The sequence below is a fragment of the Aquarana catesbeiana genome, linkage group LG03 (assembly GCF_042186555.1).
Source record: "Aquarana catesbeiana isolate 2022-GZ linkage group LG03, ASM4218655v1, whole genome shotgun sequence".
Taxonomy (NCBI): Eukaryota; Metazoa; Chordata; class Amphibia; order Anura; family Ranidae; genus Aquarana; species Aquarana catesbeiana.
In genome coordinates, this window is record NC_133326.1 from 258,550,202 (window position 1) to 258,569,331 (window position 19,130).

The 19,130-nt window shown below is 38.1% G+C and overlaps 1 protein-coding gene across 1 annotated transcript in view; it reads right to left on the minus strand.

Moving 5' to 3' along the window:
* Positions 1–19,130, minus strand: part of NAV3 (neuron navigator 3) — a gene marked incomplete in the record, with an annotated part of 918,952 nt that overhangs the window by 691,194 nt on the left and 208,628 nt on the right.

Genomic DNA, 19,130 nt, shown 5'->3' on the forward strand with positions numbered 1-19,130 from the left:
AGCTATTTAATTCATAAAAGAACATCATAATTACAGATTTCAGTTAAAAAAATGGATTGCTTTTCTAACGCGTAAGGTTTTGGCTTAGGCCAGCCTTTTTGTGGGAGCAGCTTAATTCAATTACCTGACAAAAAAAAAGTAGTTTACAAGAAACAACGTAACTATAATTGAATGAACATCCTGATTCACCCTGCATGAAAATTACACTCTCTAAACATCCTGGGGGACAAAGGCAGAATAATAAAGCAAGAACATGTAGCCAGGGCTTTTACAAAGCAAAGTGCTTAACTCCAGTTTGCATTACTTATATATAAACTGACAACAATGAAATGTTATGCTGCCGAGACCTAAAATACTACAAAAGAAGAGGAGATATGAACTCACAGACTATAAACTTCATTTTAATTTTATATACAGGTATATATATATTTCACTTTTTATTTTAAATTCTTATTTTACAAATGAGTATTTAATATAGAGTACTCCAGGACACTACATTATGAGTCTAAAGGAAGCCTAGCAGAAACAGGTTACTTTCATTCTCTTTTCCTGACTTGAACATCATTTTGCCTATGAACAGGGCAGGAAAAATTTACAAGAAATTGAAAGAAGAAAATAAAATATGCCTATACAAAACAACCTGCATTTTCCTTTATGCAGCCTGCTGTCACAGACAACCTCTTGGGCAAAACACATGTAACGGTTGATGCTTTCCACGTATTGCTGCTTCTCCAGAAGCACACACATTTACATATTACTTTGCTGGTAGGTTTGATGTGTAGGTTACCAGAGAATGCATCTCATGCACAAGACCTGAGTAAGCATTTTAAAGAATACATTAATTCAAGTTGCAAAGTGCATGTTTTAATTGATTCCATCCACATAAACATATTTTTTTACAGGAGGCTGGAAATTTGGAAAGTCTGTTTTAAATGTAAGTCGGAGTTGGAATTCAATTGTATAGCAAAGCAAACGCACAATGCAGTGGGATAGGATATTTTAAATTAAGAATTAAATGAAAATGAAAATTTAAAGAGCTAGCAGCACAGATATTATTTGCAGATAACTCAAAGGAGCCACTTTTTTTTTATCTGCTTAGGACTTAATGGTCAAATTTGAACTCCAAATAAACATACATACAACAAACAACTTAATATACAGATGAAAAACATATAAAGTAGCTGTATTTGTATTTCATTCGATCCAGTGCTGGGCATGTCTTCAGCTCTTTCCCCTTGCTCAAGTGCCTCCATGGGAAGCAGCTTCCCGTGGGGGCACTGAACAGAGAGGAGGGGCCAGGGGTGCTGGCAGGGGACCCGAGAAGAGGAGGTTTGGGGCCGCTCTGTGCAATTCAATTGCACAGAGTAGGTAAATATAGAGATGTTTGTTATTTAACAAAAAAACTTTACAATCAATTTAAAGACATGGTATAAACCATAATATTAATTTGTCATTTTTCGTACTTACTTTTTGTTAACCCTGACTATAATTAATAAGAAAAGAAAATATATTGAAAAAACATTAAAAATGCTCACTATGTTGCGGATACAAAAATTTAGTACATGCATTAAAAACTATTTATGCTGAGTATTTTTTATTGTTTTATGCACACTTAGATCTATCATAATGCAGTCTAAGGTATCTGCCTGTATGTCTAAATGAGATCTCTGATAAACATACTTCATCTTCATTGCATTGTATAAATATTGTACGTATTCCCTTTGGCTTTCATGCTGCAAATTTCAAATTGTGAAGCAGACTCTTTTTTAATTAACATAATTAATTTAAACAAATGTAGAGCTGAACAAGCAGACTGCTTCCAACAACAACATGGCAATATTTATGGAATATGTTTCCATGGTATTGCTATTACTGCAACACAGGTGTGAAAATTATACCTTTTACTCATTACTTAGTTTAAATAAAAAGTGTGTATTTTGTGGAGTCGGTACCTGCCATTTACATATGAATCACCATTTCAAACACACAAAAAAGTCTGCAGATTCACATCTGCAGTTTAACCTTTAGAAAATGTATAGTTATTAACTAATGGATTCCCATCAACACGGCTTAAATGGATAGGAGACAGCAATCTCACATCATAAAAACAATATGACCATTACAGGATTGAAACATGTCCATACATGAGCAACTTAATGTGTTATTTTGAAATAGAACATGTGTGTTTCAAACTTTTTTCATTATTGTGTGTGTTATATCAACCTCACAAAAGCATATTATATTAACTTTGACTAATGTAACTACAGGATGTAAGGTATATCCAAGATCTATGTGAATCAAAAGAACCCCTAATAAAAAAATGTAACCGACCTGTTGAAGCTAAAAAAGTTAGCACCAGGTAATTCCTGGTTCCAATGCTTTGGCATTGAGTTCCGAAACAGCAAAAAAGTATTGACCCCTACTATTACAGGAAAACTACTTTTGTACCGTTAACCTTTATGCTTACTCCCCCATCCCCCACCCCCAAAACTTATCCCTAACTGTCCCCGCCCTGTCAAATCCTAGCTGCACAACTCTCATATCTCACCACTGCAAAGTCTCTCATCTTGGCAAGTTCTACAGCTGTGCATGTGTGGAAAAATCCCATTCATTTTGACCCACCATCAGGACACATAATGGAAGGCCTCTCCATAGGAAAAATTGTACAAGTATACAGTATGTAAAAAAAAAAAAGCTGCCCAGCTGGGTGACCTTGAATAGGCATCTGTGTGGTTCTCAGCTGGCCGCACAGGGAGGCTATGACAGCACCTAGGAAAGGTGAGTGTAAGACTGAAGAGAATGGAGGAGAGTTGCTGGGGTAAATTGTAAAAAAATGACAGTTATCCTTTATATTTTTTTACACAAAGCAATATTCTGTAGATTTCAACCCTTTTCAAACAGCTTTGAATCGCAAATCGATTAAACAAACCAATGCAACCTATATAATCATATAAACTTTGTTGGTAGGATGCCTTTTATATGTTCAATAATTCATGTAATTAAAATGTTTGAAATTGCCAGAAAACAGCCCTAACGCTCAATCTAACATCTGAATGAACCCTTTATTATTTCCCAAGTAATTTGTTAGACTTACGCCTTTTTACAAGTTTACAAGCTACAGAAAACGTGTAGACCATACGATAGAAGTCCTCGTTTGACTTTTTCTTCATTTCTTAGTTAAGATATTAACAACATAGGCAGTGTACTATCTTCAAAGAGTCAGTCAATGAAACATTTAAAATGTAACTGTGATTCTTTTGTACGTGGGTTGTCCCATTCTTATGCCCACCATATAGGGACATCATCCTGGGCATAGAGGTGGTTTGACTACCAGACACCCATATATGAAGACTCTACCTTCTCTATATTATACCTAGGGATTGTTTTCTGCCTGCCTAGTTTATATAACCGTACCCAGTATGTAGTTTTCTAGTTACTGCAACCAGGATTGTGTCTTTCCTTTTTCTTCTATATGCTTTGACCAAAATCTTGTGGGTCTCACTGGTCCTAATGTATATCACTTATATATACAGGTATGCATTTGTTTGTCTTTTATGACTATGTTTGTACCTTTTGGTCTGTCACGGTTCTTTTGAACGGTATCGCAATATTTGAAAAACTGTTCTATTGTATCTTAATATTTGAAAAACTTAATAGAAAAACAGATTAACGATAAATGTAACTGTGAGCAAAATCAAAATTTACAAATATAATGCAGTCTGTCATTAGCATTAACACATTTCAAAGCCCCGATGAACGGGACCTCTTGAAACCCTTGACTTGTTAGCTGATTTTTCTACTTGTAGAACCCAAAATAGGGGTGCATTCAAATCACACAGCAGTGTTGTCACCCTGTCCACAGGGCAATCACAGAGGGACATTTTAAATAGACGTTAAGTGTCAAACAGGTTAAAGCCCCACTCCAGATAACAGAAATTACAGAAGCATTTACAGAGTTGAGGGTTTTTTTAGAAAAAAGGTTTAGCCATATGAAAAAAAAAAGGTAACCGTTAGTTAGCCAGTGTTGACTGGTTTGTCCCTCTGAGATTTCCCTGTGCACAGGGTGACAACACTGCTGTGTGATTTTGGGTTCTACAAATAGAAAAATCAGCTAATAGGTGAAACGTTTCCTTGACAGTTTGACCTATTAAAGTAATAGAGAATGATGGATCCACTGATAGGATCAATGGGTAATAAACTATGTTACAGGGGGACAACACAATAACTGCTGTGTTAATGCTATTACCTGTAAATATCCTATATGAATATTTTATTTTGCCTATAGTTATACTTTAACCTCCTAAATGCTAACCATAATTAAACTCTAGTTAACACTTTTTCATCCAAGGTGAGATGTCAAGAGCATAAGTACAGTCCCAAGCCAATGTCTGCACAACACACACAGTTCAATGCCAAAACCTACAGATCTAATGCAAACAAGCATTGTGTAATGGACTTTATTTTGTGGCTATAGTGGTGCCTTTCTTTTTTCATGGTCTTTTTAGGGACAGCCTTTATTTAAATAGATATATAACCATTCTAAATAAGGCCCCATTCACATATGGGAGATTCTTCTGCTATTCTGCCTACGATTACAAAACTTGGCAAAGCAAGCAAAGCATGGCACCCCAAATATGGAGCAATTTTGCAGCGATTGTTGTGCAACAAAACTCGTGATGATCGCGGCAAAACCAAAATTTGGTTCCTGAGCTTCTCTGGATCGACGTTTGTGCATAAGGCAATGAATTCAAGTGAATGGGCTACCCTATGCGCAACACAAATTTCCACATGTGAATCGCACTGTTTAAAATGCTAGCGGGAACCTGCGTTCCTGGGAAGAGAAATGTTAACTGGGCCTAAGAATGCATAACAAATAAAACTACAAGAATTAAAAATCTAAATAATTTGTGTAGTAAGCAAAATACATCTCTATCTATCCAGCTGCTTTTGTGCAGTGGCAGCATGACTTTCTAAAATCATTAAAACATTCTCAAGTCAAGCTCAGGGTATAAACACTCCACCTCAGCACTAATTAGAGGTAATTTAGTAATTATGGACCAGTAACAGTATGTCCCTATTAGTTTGTTGTTTCTTATGATTTTGAAGTGGTCATCTTTTATCACAATACCCTCTTTCAGTGGTATTTAAAGAAATATTTATGTTCAATGTATTTTGAAGAAAGAATAAAAAAAAATGTTCCTATTTCAACCAGGAAAGGTCCACACCCTCCATTCATGGATCGTGTTTTATTCATAGAAGCTGTAGTAACATTTTCTATGAAAGACAGAGCTGGGCAGAAAGGGCAGGCATATTCAGCACTCTGTTACAGCTCCCTTAGTTTATCAACCCCACTGAATCAGAATTCTGCCAAATGCAGGAGCACAAGGGACACATATCACTAAAGGTAAGCAATGTCCCATGTGCTTATTCTTTATTCATTCTTTATTTATTGTTATTTTTTAACATAACTTAGGCTTTAATAAATTAGATTGAACTATTTTTTGTTTTACATTGTGTATTAAATTATTTATTTTTACACATTACCAAAGCAATATCCTGAAATAAACATTTCACATACATACATACATTCCACAATGGTAGAAATGGTGAAAAAACTCAAATAGAAGGAAATACAATTTATTAATAAAAAGTTTTTGTTTTATTTTACTATATAGGATTGCAACAGAAGCAGGTTATTGTACAAGCCTGTGATCTGTGCCAAGAGGACCGATAAAAAGTTTCTGTAACTTGCTGCTGCAGTGATCATTCAAGAGGAGCCAATCCAATTGGCTCCTATTTGCAGACTGGGGCCTCATCTGTTAGTATGACAGCTGGTGCCAGTGTGGGTGCAATGGAAGAGAGGCAGGGGTCAAAATACATAAAGTCACCATGATTAACTCCTCTTCAATGGTCCAGAGGTCTTCTACTATTTTGAATGGCCAGCATGGGATGAGGTTACATGTGCAGCAGTCAGTCTTCTTGGTACCCTTGACAGCAATGTAAACTGAGCTGCGCTTGTGCAGCTTAGTTTACATGCCACACAAGACTGCAAGTGGGCAGGTCTCTTCACTGCATGTCTCTTCTGTGATAAATAACCCATCTGTTTGTTAGTTTTTAATGTTGCCTTTAGTTCCACTTTAAGAGCTTAAAGCTGAACTACGGGCACAAAAAATTTCAATTACATTGATAAGGTTAAATAAAGTCACTGGTCCATCAGTTCAGTGTGTGTGTGTGTGTGTGTGTGTGTGTGTGTGTGTGCGTGTGTGTATGTTTATATCACTACCATTTTCAATATCCCTCTTCATTGTGTTTGCTACGCAACACATCTGAAAGTCCTTCCTTACTGCTCTAACAGTAAAGAACCCCTTAAGCAGTTTAAGATTGAACGACTTTACATCCAACTTCATTGTGTGCTTCCGTGTCTTCTTTCAAAACGTAAGATTAAATAGTTTTCTCCCAATGCTAAAGCCACCATGTAAAGATTTGTATATCACCATCATATCCCCTCTTAAGCGCCTCTTCTCCAGGGAGAAGATGATGGTAACTGTAGTCGTTCTTCATAACTGAGGTTTTCCAGTCCCCTTATTTGTTGCCCATCTCTGGACTCTCTCCAGGTCCAGCACATCCTCCCTGAGGATCGGTGACCAGATACTCTAGATGTGACCAAACCAGTGTGGTAAAATTATAGTTTTATCTCTTGAGTAAATACCATTTTTAATGCATGATAATAGTCAGCTGGCCATGCTTGCTGCAGCTTGGCACTGCATGCTATTGCTGAGTCTGTGATCTATTAGGACCCCCCGATCCTTTTCTATATTTGATTCCCCCAGAGGTTATACCCCCTAGCAAGTAAATTACATGCCTACTTTTGACTCCCGAGTGCATGACTTTACATTTTTCAATAATAAACATCATCGGCCATGTAGCTGCCCATACTATTTTATGGAGGTCTTCTTGTAAAGTTGCTATAGCCTGTTGTGAAGGTATTGCCCTGCTTAGCTTGTTATAATCAGAAAAAACTCAAACTGAACTATTTTTTTTCAACCTTTTATATGGGTTATGAACAAGTTAAACAGACTTGGTCCCAGGACAGAGCCCTGGGGCACCCCACATTTATAACTCCAGGCCACGAAGGATATGAATCCTCTTTGAGAGCACCACATGCCTTTGCAGACCCAGTTATTACCTTGTAAAAGTAGCAGTGACATCATCACTGCATTGTATTTAACCTCTGCAGAGATCAGAGCTGTAGGAATAATCCAGCAGGTCCACCCACTAAGAGGGTGCCAATACAAGACCAGTCTCCCTGCACATGACTTTCATGGAGAGAGAGCTGCAGTGACCAGCAGTCGTTCCTGCACAGAGGAGATTTTCACACTGGATTACTGCACAGATCTGGGAGAAATACACAAAGCACTCCAAAATTCAAGTAAGAATACATTTACATCTTGTATTTAGACCATATTTGCTCATCTCGGAGTTGAGCTTTAAATATTAGTTTGAAAATTCCTTTTAATACTCTTCTAAAACATGGCATATTACACTTCATCAAAAATGCCTTATGCCAGCAGTGCTGCTGCAGATTTCTCTTTCATATGCTGGCATTTGGCAAGATATGACAGACACCCTTTTAAGTGATGATGAAAAGATGATATAGGTGTAGTTCTCTGCCAAGAGTTTGCAGCTTAATAGTGTTGCAGCATGACTCTGTGTAATACTCTGTCATTCATACAGTCGAAAAATGTATAGGCTTATCAGACAAAGGTCACATTTTACAAAGACACCGCCACTCAGAATAAAGCGGCAAGGAAATATCAGATGCAGATAGGATAGAGGAGACAGGTGTTCTGCAACTCAGCGTGAAATGTGAAAAGAGCTAAGAAAATAAACAAACCTGAACAGAAGGTGCAAATTATGGAAGGGATGTGTTCCCCAGGGCCTCACTTTGCCCTTGACTTTCCTAAAACTCATTCATATCTTACCCATTATTATCATCCATTGATAACACACTTGCAATATATTAATATTTGTCCTTTCATAAAGAAAGCATTGGTCTCTAGCTGACACTTGAGGTTCTTGAGGCAGTGCTTTTGGTGTGAAAACAAATTAAAAATAATGTGTTCTCTATCATGAAGATGACTCTTAACCTAACCCTAACACTTAAAGTGACACTAAATGATATCCTTTTTCTCTAAAAATTGATACACATCCACTACTTAATTACCATGTAATCTATTTTTCATTAAACTGTTCCCTGCTGCGTTTTCTTGCCCCCTTGCAAAGTCCCCCATCAGCTCCAAAAATTTGCTTTCATTTGTGTGGCATGAGAAGTACATGTTAGATATGGTCACGTGCACTGCTTTATGCACACTACAAATCTCATAGTCCCTCCCAGGAGCAGGCAAGGAAAAGTGTCTAGGGTCCTAAACACAATGGGGTTGATTTACTGAAACTAGAGAGTGCAAAATCTGATGCAGCTGTGCATGGTAGCCAATCAGTTTCTAACTTCAGCTTGTTCAATTAAGCTTTGACAGAAAAACCTGGAAAATGATTGGTTTCTATGCACAGCTGCACCAGATTTTGTACTCTCAAGTTTTAGTAAATCAACCCCAGTGAGACTATGGAGAACAAACATAGCCACCCTCTAACAGCAAGTCAGATCAAATCAGCAATAAATGGTACTTTTTCAGGTAAGGATTTATACTAGATGTGTGCACAATGGAAAATTTTATTTAGTTTTCATTCGTAAAATACATTGTTTCGTTCTGTTATATTCGTTATGTTACGTTAATTAGTTTTTGGATAATTCGTTTTTTCTGTTGAGTGATGATATTTGTTATACCGAATCGATTTGTTTTGTATGTATATTGATTTGTGATATATTCGTGATAATGATTCGTAGTTTGGAAAGTCATTTGTTTATTGAATCCATTAACACACACAATGACAATATCTCTTCTTCTCTGCTCAAATACAATACAACACCCTTCTCATTCAGTTCTCAGGAATGTACTTTGCCAGTAATCCAACCTCCAGCACAAAATGAATCAGCTAATTGCACTGTAAGATTTACTCCGAGTTGACCTCTTGTTTCATTAGACCTTTAACGAATGAATGAATCATGTCGAATTCATTTGGTATTTTTGCTATAATTTCTTTCGTATTCGTTGAAATTCGTTATCTTTTTCTTCGGACATCTGGATGTATTCAAATGTCCGAAAGATGCAAAATTTGCCCGAATTTCGATTTGTTACTAAACTGTTTGCACATGTCTAATTTATACTTGAATATAGTTTCATGTGATGTCTTTGTAATGCAAATTCAGCAATACTGATTGTATGGCTGAATTTGCATTGCATTCGCACCATAATGGTGCAGGACCCTTTTTTGATCCGCACTGGAATCGGATTGCATGGGTGTTCACACCCATGCGATCTGATTCCTGCACCATTTGGAAGTTCACACTGTGATCTGCAAACTGATCTGGGGGTGCCATTAACTTTGTATTGACACCCTCAGCTGTTCGCAGATGTCAGCGTGAACATGCAATGCGCGCTGGTTCCAGCATCACATATATGTGAACTGGAACTAAATGTAGCCTGAACCCTAACACCTAACACTTAACCCTTAAACCCTAACCTTAGACATAACCACTTAACCTCTAGCCCTAACCTTAGCCTAAATACTGTACTTACACACACAAAGAGTGATGAGAATAAACAAATCTGAACAGAAGGTGCACAACTACTGGAAGGGATGTGTTTTCTTGACTTTAGTAAATATCATTCATTTCTTACCCCGTATTATCAATCTTTCATAGCACACTTTCAATATATTAATATTTATTGTATAATAAGGAAAGGACAATTTGTTCTCCTGAGCCAACTCTTGTACATAGTTATTGGTACAGTGCTTTTGGCGCTAAAAAAAAATTTAAAAATAAGTTTTCTCCCATGTTAATGATCCTTAACCTAACCTTACACTTAAAATGGTTGTAAAGTCAGAAGGTTTTTTTATCTTAATGCATTCTATGCATTAAGATAAAAAAGAAAAAACCTTCTGTGTGCAGCATCCGTCTCAGCACACCCTAATACTTACCCAAGCCCCACCTCTCTCCAACAATGTCCACGAGTGCCTCGGCCGTCCGGGACTCTCCTTCTGATAGGCTTAGACACAAAGTCAGTTAGCCAATCAGGAGAGAGAGGGGGCAGGGCCGAACCAGATCTCCTTGTCTGAATGGACACAGGGACCTGTGACTGGGCTCAGGTGCCCCCATAGCAAGCTGCTTGCTGTGGGGCACTTGACAGGAGTGAGGGGCCAGGAGACCCGAAGAGGGACCCGAGAAGAAGAGGATCCGGGCTGCTCTGTGCAAACCCACTGCACAGGGCAGGTAAGTATAACATGTTTTAGAGAAAAAAAAATGAGACTTACAATCAAACTCTAAGCACAAGCTCTAAAATGTAATTTGAACCCTAACACTTAAGCCTTAAATCCTAACCCTAGACATAACCAGCCTGTAGCCCTAACTTTAACCTAAGTGTTAAAATTAAATGAAAGTAGATAGAAACTCATTATATCACTTACTGTAAGTCTCAAATGTTTACTACAGGTTTGCTTTATTACTCTGTTAGATTTAGAGATGTGCACAACAAAATAAAATTGTTTTGTTTTGTTTTGCATTTGTTAAGTTAATCATTTTGTTTCATAATATTTGCTATGGTTATAATGATTAATTTTTAGAATTCGTTTCATATATCCGGATATGTTTCGTACGGTTGTGCTCATAAGTTTACATACCCTGGTAGAATTTATGATATCTTGGCTATTTTTCAGAGAATATGAATGCTAGCACAAAAACTTTTCTTTCACTCATAGTTAGTGTTTGGCTGAACCATTTATTATCATTCAACTGTGTTTACTCTTTTTAAATTTATAATAACAACTGAAACTACCCAAATGACCCTGTGGTCTTTGTGGATGCGGCTCTTTATCTTCTCAGATGGTAAAGCTACCCATTCCTCTTGGCAAAAAGCCTCCAGTTCCTGTAAATGATTTGGCTGTCTTACATGAACTGTACGTTATAAGATCTCCCCAGAGTGGCTCACTGATATTGAGGTCAGGAGACTGAGACGGCCACTCCAGAACCTTCACTTTATTCTGCTGTAGCCAATGACAGGTCGACTTGGCCTTGTATTTTGGATCATTGTCATGTTGGAGTGTCCAAGTACGTCCCATGCGCAACTTCCTGGCTGATGAATGCAAATGTTCCTCCAGTATTTTTTGATAACATACTGCATTCATCTTGCCAACAATTTTGACCAAATTTCCTGTGCCTTTGTAGCTCACACACCAAAACATCAGCGATCCACCTCTGTACCTTTCATCATAGGCCTTGTTAACTCCTCTCCAAATGTAGCATTTATTGTTGTGGCTAAAAAGCTCAAATGATCACTCCAAATTACTTTGTGCCAGAAGGTTTGAGGCTTGTCTCTGTACTGTTTGGTGTGCCATTTGCATAGTAATGGCTTTCTTCTGGCGACTCGAGCATGCAGCCCATCTTTCTTCAAGTGCCGCCTTATTGTGCATCTTGAAACAGCCACACCACATGTTTTCAAAGAGTCCTGTATTTCACCTGAAGTTATTTGTGGGTTTTTCTTTGCATCACAAACAATTTTCCTGGCAATTTTGGCTGAAATTTTAGTTGGTCTACCTGACCGTGGTTTGGTTTCAACAGAACCCCTCATTTTCCACTTCTTGATTAGAGTTTGAACACTGCTTAATGGCATTCTAAATTCCTTGGATATCTTTTTATATCCCTTTCCTCTTTTATACAGTTCAGCTACCTTTTCCCGCAGATCCTTTAACAATTTTTTTGCTTTCCCCATGACTCAGAATCCAGAAACGTCAGTGCAGCACTGGATGAAAGATGCAAGGGTCTGTCAGGAGTCCAGAAACTCACTGACCTTTGTGGCCGAGTTCACACTGGTACCACACGACAGTCATACGACTGTGGACCCGACTTTGCCCTGCGACTTGAAGTCTGACATCAGTCCGACTTCAATGAATGGGAATCCGACTTTTGATCCCGACAATACAAGCACCTTGTGCCTTTTTTTAAAGCGCCCCCGTCCCCACGAGCTCGCACAGCAAAGAAAACACATACGGAAGTCGCGCCCGCATATGTAAACGGTGTTCAAATCACACATGTGAGGTATCGCCGCGATCGTCAGTGCGGGAGCAATAATTCTAGCACTAGACCTCCTCTGTAACTCTAACCTGGTAACTGTAAAAGAAATGTAAAATGTTGCATATGGAGTTTTTTAGGTACCGTAGTTTGTCGCCCTTCCACAAGTACATGCAATTATAAAGCGTGACATGTTTGGTATCTATTTACTCGGCGTAACATCATCTTTCACATTATACAAAAAATTGGGCTAACTTTACTGTTTGTTTTTTTTTAAATTCATGAAAGTGTCCCTTTTCCCAAAAAGTTGCGTTTAAAACACCGCTGCAGAAATACCGTGTGATAAAAATTATTGCAACAATCACCATTTTGTTCTCTAGATTCTCTTCTAAAAATATATATATAATGTTTGGGGGCTTTAAGTAATTTTCTAGCAAAAAATACGGATTTTAACTTGTAAACACCAAATGTCAAAAATAGGCTTAGTCATGAAAGGGTTATGTAAAATCAGCATATAGATAGCATTTTTTTAAGTCTTTATTTAGTCAAGGGACAATTTACCCCCCCCCAGAGTTTTTGTTCTCACTTCTGAGTGGCAGTTTTCACTTCTGCATGTCAGCACAGGAAGTTCAGTGGGGGAGGAGCTGTATGTGACATAACTGCTGGAGCTCAGTCAATGATTTAGTGCATGCACAAGAGAGGAAGCTTCTGACATGTCCCAAGTATTCTCTAGAAAAAACATAGACCCTTTTGTTTTACCATTTTGTGGTGTTTACAGTATGTACTGCTTTGTGTGGTATTCCAAGCTATTTTACCAACACCTTTCCACATATTTCCTGATTATTTAGAAACTGTCTGTGTCCAGGAGATATTCCTCATTTGCCTGTGCTACACATGTGACTCTTTAAGTCCCATTTACACTTTTCATGCAAATGCGCGTTCCCGCTCGCTTTTTCTTTATGTGTTTCTGTGCGTTGCGCATAGGGCAGCCCATTTGCTTACATGGGCTGCCCTATGCACGACTAAAGCACCAAAGAAGCTCCTGTACCTTTTCAGGTGTGCTGTGTTGCATATTTTTCAGCAGACGTTTGATTTTTCTGTGTTCAATTGAGGAGCAAAATCCATCACGTTTGGAGTTCCATTAACTGGTTCCCGACCAGCCGCCGCAGTTGTACTGCGGCAGGTTGGCTCTCCTGCGCGAATCGCCATCATTATACTTCGGGCGCATACACGGCAATCATTCGCTAGCAGGAGAGCCAATCATCGGGTCAGGCGAACTCGATGTCCGTCGGCTACCCGCGATGGCTCCACAGAGAGGCAGAACGGGGATCTGCCAGTGTAAACAAAGCAGATCCCCATTCTGTCAGGGGAGTAGAGTGAGATTGTCTATTCCTAGTGATTAGGAACAGCGATCTCTCTCTACTCCCTGTCAGTCCACTCCCCCCACAGTTAGAAAGCACCTCCTTAGGGAGCATTTAACCCTTTGATCGCTCCTGGTGTTAACCCCTTCCATGTCAGTGTAATTTATACAGTAATCAGTACATTTTTAGAGCACTGATCACTGTATCAATGTCACTGGTCCCAAAAAAGTGTCAAAAGTGTCCGTTCTGTCCGCCGCAATGTCTCAGTCCTGCTAAAAATCGCAGATCACCGCCATAACTAGTAAAAAAAAAATTATAATAAAAATGCCATAAATCTATCCCCTATTTTGTAGACGCAATACCTTTTGCACAAACCAATCAATATACGCTAATCGAGATTTTTTTTTACCAAAAATATGTAGAAGAGTACATATCGGCCTAAACTGAGGAAGAAATCTGTTTTTTTACATTTTTGGGGGGATAATTATTATAGCAAAAAGTTAAAAATATTGGTTTTTTTTTCAAAATTTGTGCTCTTTTTTTTGTTTATAGCGCAAAAAATAAAAACCGCTGAGATGATCAAGTACCACCAAACAAAAGCTCTATTTGTGGGAAAAAAAAAGGACATCAATTTTGTTTGGGTACAGCATCGCACGACTGTGCAATTGTCAGTTAAAATGACGCAGTGCCGTATCGCAAATAATGGTCTGGTCAGGAAGTGGGTAAATCCTTCCGGGGCTGAAGTGGTTAAGTAATAATGCCACCACAAGTGTGTCGAGCATTTTACGGCATTTTGGAAAATGTAGGCAGAAACACACGATTGTGCCTGTGTTTTCAGTGCAGCCAAGTGTAAATGGGGTTTTAGTGATGGTAACAAATATGTAAAAATAACAAGCTCTGCAAGCTGAGATGAATCTGAGAACAAGCGGTGTACATACCTTACCTTTTACAGAAATGATTTTGTTATTACATACCTTTCCTTTTACAGAAATGATTTTGTTATTTAGATAATATATATAATAGGATTAATAAGTTCAGTCTGCTTATGACACAACATTGAGCGCACTAAAGAATCACGGGACATCTAGATCTATTTTCAAACACAGAACAGCAAGACCAATGACTTTATCTTCCCTACAGAAACAGGACTTTTGAAGCAGAAACATTTGGCTCTCACATCGAAAAAAATTCTTTGAGAAAAAAGAGAATCCAAAATAAAAGTACAATTTTACCGAAATATACGTCTCAGACCTAAAGTTTCAGAAAAACATTGTGCTTTTACTAGGGAGAGAGGATTCACCCCAGGTTTTTTTCTTGTTACCTTAACTCAAGAAAGTAAATGTGTACATTGCATACAGTATATATTTTCTTAACTGATTAAAGGTTCTTAGTTATTGGTAAGTATTTGTGCTATTTCACTTTTACTTTTTGGTAAATAATTGTTCTAATTCAGTGTTTCTCAACTCCAGTCCTCAAGGTGCCCCAACAGGTCACGTTTTCCGGATTTTCCTCAGACGAAACGACTGTGGTATTTACTTAGGCAGTGAAACTGATCAAATCACTTGTGCCAAATAATGGAAAGCCTAAAAACATGACCTGTTGGGGCGCCTTAACCTCCCTGGAGGTATGATTATTTCGGATTTTTACGTCTCAAAACGTTACAATTATTTTGCATAGAAATTTGGCATTTTATATTGTAGGCCTGTAATTCTTAGCACTAACACATTTAAATCTGTCCAAACAAGAGTCTAGTAGATATCCCGGGTATGATGAAGTTTGAAACACAAAATCATAAATTATAATATAATAAATAAATATAAATAATTATAAAAAATAATAATATAATAATAATAAAATTAATTTCCCCATGATTCACTATCGCTCAATTCTGCAAGTGTTCTAATTTACTATCGCTGTTTTCTAGCTGGTCTAAAACCACTTTTGACGTAAATGGACACTTTTTGGTTGCAAAAAGAACAGTATATATATCATATAAAACTGCATGCAGGGCATTGGACAAAGCACTGGGGACAAAAAGGATGTGAAATGATTTCATACAGTAATGTAATCTGTAAGATTACAGTGTACTGTATGTATTATGATTTTTCATTTTTTTTAATTAGCCGCCGGGCTCCGCCCCCGTGCGTCGCGACGCTCGCAGGGAACGGAGCCCGGCACAGAGAGGCTTCGGGCAGAGGACAGAGCCCGCGGACACAGCGGGGGGACATCGCAGGATACTGGCGACAAGGTAAGTATACCGCACCAGGATCCTGCAATGCAATCCCCAGTGTGGCTCGGGGTTACTGCTAATGGTGCTGAAATTTAACCCAGAGCCACACTCGGGAAAACCGCCAGAGAGGTTAATGGGACACAAATAACCAAAATTTTAAAAAAAGGTTTTCCTTTAGCTGTACTGTAATACATGATTCAATTTATTTTTTTAACACAAGCAGTATAAGTACCTTAATTTAGCCTGGTATCAGATATTGCATTCCATGTACATCAGGGGCTGGAGTTTTAGAGGAAGAAGCAGTGCAAGGAGACAGTGGGGGGAACTTGCTAAAATTGGAGAGTTTAAAACCTGGTTCAGCTCTGCATAGAAACCAATCAGCTTCTAGGTTTTATTTTAAAAGCTTAGTTGAAGAAGCTGAGGCTAGAAGCTGATTGGCTACTATACACAGCTGCACTAGATTCTGGGTGCTCCAGTTTTAGTAAATCTCCCCCCAATCAGTTCATGTGCTGACAAGAAGCAAAAAGAAGAAGGAGAGACAGAGAGATGACCTCATCACTGTCCCACTTCTCCTTTAACTGCCCAGTGCCAGGCTGTGGCAGGTCCAGAACGACCTGGGCTCAGAGGAAGTGGGTTGAATGAGTTTTACCATGATCAGACTGAGGACATCTAGTAGCAGAAAAAAGTACAGTGGGCAAATCTCTGACTTGGATCTGAATATTGCAGCAAATGCTGGTTTCGATATTTCAATGGGCTAGACTTTTAATTAGTTGATGTTTGGCTTTAAATAACCCCTGCCAAATCCTACACTACTGTGTCTCCACTCTTCGTATACATTTACCGTGTGGCCTGCTTGTGGAGATTCTACTGCACATACACGGTCCAATCGGTAGACTTTTCGTGAGGAGTTTGTGTGGCTCCAAGCAGTGAAGTTTTATGTTGAGTGGGGACATGGATTTGGGGGGGGGGGGGGGGGTTTAGGGAAAAGGGGGTTATTCAAATAATAACTGTACTAAAAGTACAGTTAATAATTTTAAAAGTATTTTATTACAGTGCAAAGCATGCAACTTTCTGTTACTGAGCACATTCATAATAGATACTGGTGTTTGTTGAGGTTTGTGTGTCATTTGTTTGTCATTTATTTTTCAGTTATATTTGATATTCACATCTCTACCACCATACCTAAGGGCTCAATTTCATATTTTGTAATTGATCAAACATATTTTCTATGTTATTCACACTGTGGTGGCTGGCATAAAAGGCTGTCTGTTCAGATTAACTACATTTGCTACACATGGTTACTCGTTCTTATTAGTTCTGCTTCCTAACTCTGGGATTAATGACAGCTTACTGAACAAGTATTAGAGACTTGGATAAATGTATACAAACTATTAACATACATGTTTTTCATCAACATAATCCAATAGAGTATACCTAATAATTCTACTGCTTGCAATTGCAACTGAAAAGACGCCAAATTATTCATGCTTACAGAAATGAATGTAAATATAATAGCTCAAATTCTGCAGTGTCAGCCTACAGCACCGCACATCATATCTTACACAATAAATTAGCTATTCACAGTATTAAGATATGTTTATGTTATTACAGAAGAAAAGCAAGGCAGCTATAGAAGCTTCCTAGAATCCATAATCAGCTATATACTGTACATGTGAACTGACTCGTTTGATGCAGAAGATTTTCTTTACTGACCACCTTGGAAGGTCTGTCCAGTTAAACTGCTATTATAATAAAAATAAAGCATTTATTACATATATATATATATAGATATATATAAATATATATCTATATATATCTATAGATCTATATATATATCTATATATATATAGATATATATTTATATATACTGTAGCATTGTCAAATTACCAAGGTTAATGCATTTTTTAAATACCATATGCTCAAATAAAGTGTTACTAAACCCACAACAGTAAAATCAGTGTGTATATGCATTAAAGCAAGGCCCATAAAGACATGGATGAGCGAGTTTGGGGTAGAGGAATTTTACTGGCCTGCACAGAGTACTGACCTCAACTCGTTAGAACACCTTTGGGATGAATTAGAGTGAAGACTGCGAGCCAGGCCTTCTCATCCACATCAGTGCCTGACCTCACAAATGGTCTTCTGGAAGAATGGTCAAACATTCCCATAGACACACTCCTAAACCTTGTGGACAGCCTTCCCTGAAGAGTTGAAGCTGTGTAGGCTCCATCACACATTTTCCGATCGTGTGTACACAAATCCGACGCACAAAGTGCCACGCATGCTCAGAATAAATTAAGAAACGAAAGCTATTGGCTACTGCCCCGTTTATAGTCCAGATGTACGTGTTTTACGTCACCACGTTCAGAACGATCGGATTTTCCGAAAACTTTGTGCGACCGTATGTATGCAAGACAAGTTCGAGCCAACATCCGTCGGAAAAATCCTAGGATTTTGTTGTCGGAATGTTCGATCAATGTCCGACCGTGTGTACAGGGCATTAGACTGGATGCAATTAAAGTTCATGTGTGTATAAAGGCAGGAGTCCCAATAATTTTGGTAATATAGTGTATATATGCATTATAAATACTTTTTTTTTTCTTTTTTATAAGTGATCACATATCCTCTGATCTCTGCATAAGGAGCTCAGAGACCTGGGCAAGGAGAAACAGCAGCACACTGATCTTCTCAGTGAATGGCGGTGCAGGGGAGGGCATGTCAGCACGTCTGATCATAGAAGGAGAAGCAGGCTGAGCTCCCAGCACAGTCAGAAAACTGACCACGCTGTGCTCTCATGCCTAGTGGGTCAGTTTTTAATAGGAAAGTAGAGGGACTGGCAGGATCACCAAGTATTTCACACAAAGGAAGCAATACAAAGCGAACAGGAAACTTTTTGATACAAGCAAAAGGCACATATCAGGAATATGAAATGCTTGGGTAACATATTCTTTAAATATATAGATCTATAGATTAGGTACAAGAAAAATAATAGTTTACTACATTTATAACAGCTAAGTAGGGATATCAACCAATTACCAAGTGCATAATTTCCAGTGGGGTAGCTAGTTTATACACTTGAGAGAGAAGCAGTAAGGCACAACCAATGTGTAGCATCGCAAAGCAGTAAGTAGAAGTTGTATGGGCATATATAGTTTCTCCCATATACGTTATTACAAACGCTGCCAAACACTTAGCAACTTTCACAAAACATTTATAATATTGTTTATTTAAATTGATTACTGTCATATTGTGTTTTAAGTAAATTAAGGGCCCATTTACACTGGTGCAGTGTGGTAAAATGTGCCTTATTGTGTTTTACTGTAACAAACAGAGTGGTGTTACAGTAGAGGGCAAA